At 46.2% G+C, this 2,278-nt stretch overlaps 1 non-coding gene across 1 annotated transcript; it reads left to right on the plus strand.

Annotated features, from left to right (window-relative positions):
• Positions 1-486: 486 nt before the first annotated feature.
• LOC130363243 (U2 spliceosomal RNA) lies at positions 487-674 on the plus strand. Its single transcript, XR_008891768.1, has one exon. It is a non-coding gene; the product is annotated as a U2 spliceosomal RNA (small nuclear RNA).
• Positions 675-2,278: the final 1,604 nt, after the last annotated feature.

Genomic DNA, 2,278 nt, shown 5'->3' on the forward strand with positions numbered 1-2,278 from the left:
TCTCTTGGCCAAAGTTCACTTATGCCCTCTCACTCTCATACTAGAAAATTACAGATTTTTCTGCCCACCTACACAGTCTATATCTCTTCAAATATTTTGTCTTCCAGCTTTTAGCCTTCTTTATCTCTCTTCTTATGGCCTCATCCCAAGGTCTCCATCTTAGTCACGAGCAGATAGCAAGCTGGTACATAGGTTAAGGGTGGGTAACAAATATCTTTTTGCAGCATTAGAAATGGCATTTAAGTATTATATATTGATCAGCAGTCAAAATCATTTTAATCAATTTTGAGAGTACTATCAACCAGTCCTGGAATGAACTTACTACTCACTGACATCTTACAGTTTCTGTAAGGGTCTGGCGAGCGGTACCTCCTGAAATCCCTCTAAGAAACAAAAGATGAGTGCCTATCGTACTGACACTTCATTAGCAACGATTTCACTCTGGTGATATCCTCTCGGCTAACTCCAGTCGAGACAACGAGCTTGATCGCTTCTCGGCCTTTTGGCTAAGATCAAGTGTAGTATCTGTTCTTATCAGTTTTTCATGCCGGTGTACAGTAACGCCGGTATGGGGCTGGTGGGGATGGGTGCTGCATGGAGGATGCAGGTGTACCAGGGCTTTCCGGGGCTGGTTCTGAGGAATCAGCTCGACGGCTGCCCCGATGTGACCTGTTCCCTCCAGGTCTCGCCATGAGGCTGAGAGGGTCTAGAGCCGAGGTACTTTTGTGCCTCGGGGAGTGGTGACCCCGAGGTGCCGAAACTCACTGGGAGGATAGACTCACTGAGTTGAAGCACGGGCACCATAATCTCTTCACCTTGTGGCACTCACCTCTTGATTCCCAGCCTTCTGGCTAGGATCAGAGAAATTTTCATAGATCCGGCCGGATGTCCGGGCAGTATATCTGCACACATTCACTTATTTATTTCTTTTTTGTCTCACTGTGTCACTTTTTGCGTGTTGTGTGTTCACAGGATTTGTCAGGATGCGGTAGCCCTTCTGGGTGTCCCTCCTGGCGGTCCAGGGGAGGTATGTGTGGCCATTAGGTTCCGCACCTCCCTGAAAACACCCCGGGTACTCCTGCTTTGGCAGGGTACCTACCGTAATCGGCTCTGCGGGCAGATACCTTGGCTAACGCCAAGGGGGATGCCGGGAGCATTTGTGGTCCCCTAGTAGCTTCGGCGAAAAGGGACATCGAACCTGGAACCTCGCAGGTACCTTTTGGTCCGGAGGCGAAGGGTAAGGTTTGTTGGGGGGCCTCTCTCCTATCGGAGAAGGGCTTGCGATAGACCGCATCCTTTGTGCACGTTTTTTTAGTGTAACACGTTTACACTTTTTCTTGCACTTTGGGTGAATCGAAAGCACGTTCCTCGGCTTTAGATAGAAAAAAAAAAACGAGCTTGATTTTCCTCCTTAGACCCTATCGATACAAGCGCTACTTGTTCAGAGACCTGAGGCTAAAGAGCTGGCAGAAGAACCCCGGTTACAGGACTAACCTCAGGAGCAAGAACAGAAGCCACCTCCAGTTCCTCAACTCTTGTACGGTCATCCTCCCACCTTGGCTTAGCGGGATCTTTCCTCCTCACTGACCCTTTTGTCCCCTCCCCCGCACTCGTTCCCTCCCAAGCTGGGGCAACATTTCCACTCTCCCCAACTGAAACGACCATTGAATGGGCGTTTTAATTTGACGGAAAACATCCAGGCCCCAGACCAGATCCCAAACTCACCAAAATTATTTTTAGGCATGTCCGTCACATTGCCGTACCTCCCAAGTAGTGTTGCTCACGATTGTTCACAATTCAAATATTCATCGCGAATATTGCATATTCGCGAATTCGTCTTTTTTTCAAACTGTTTTAAAAACTGAGCACATTGTAGGGATCTCCTTCGACTGATAAATGCAATGCTTGTATCATTTCATTAAAGACCCAGGGATGAAACTGTGCGGCGAAAGATTTATGCATGTGAATATTCGCATTGCGAATATTCGCAATACGAGCAAAATTTTGCTATTAATTTCGCATTTGCAATAGCGAAATTTTGCAATTCAAAAAAACGTCATGAATATAAAGAATATTCGAATTTCACGAATATGGGACGAATATTCGTCCTCATATTCGCGAAATATTGCAAATTCGAATATGGCATATGCCGCTCATCACTAGTGTTGCTCGCGAATATTCGCAATTCGAATATTATTCGCGAATATCGCATATTCGCGAATTCGCGAATTTCGCGAATATAGCGCTATATATGCGTAATTACGAATATTCGTTTTTT

Source organism: Hyla sarda, chromosome 3, assembly GCF_029499605.1.
Source record: "Hyla sarda isolate aHylSar1 chromosome 3, aHylSar1.hap1, whole genome shotgun sequence".
Classification (NCBI taxonomy): Eukaryota; Metazoa; Chordata; class Amphibia; order Anura; family Hylidae; genus Hyla; species Hyla sarda.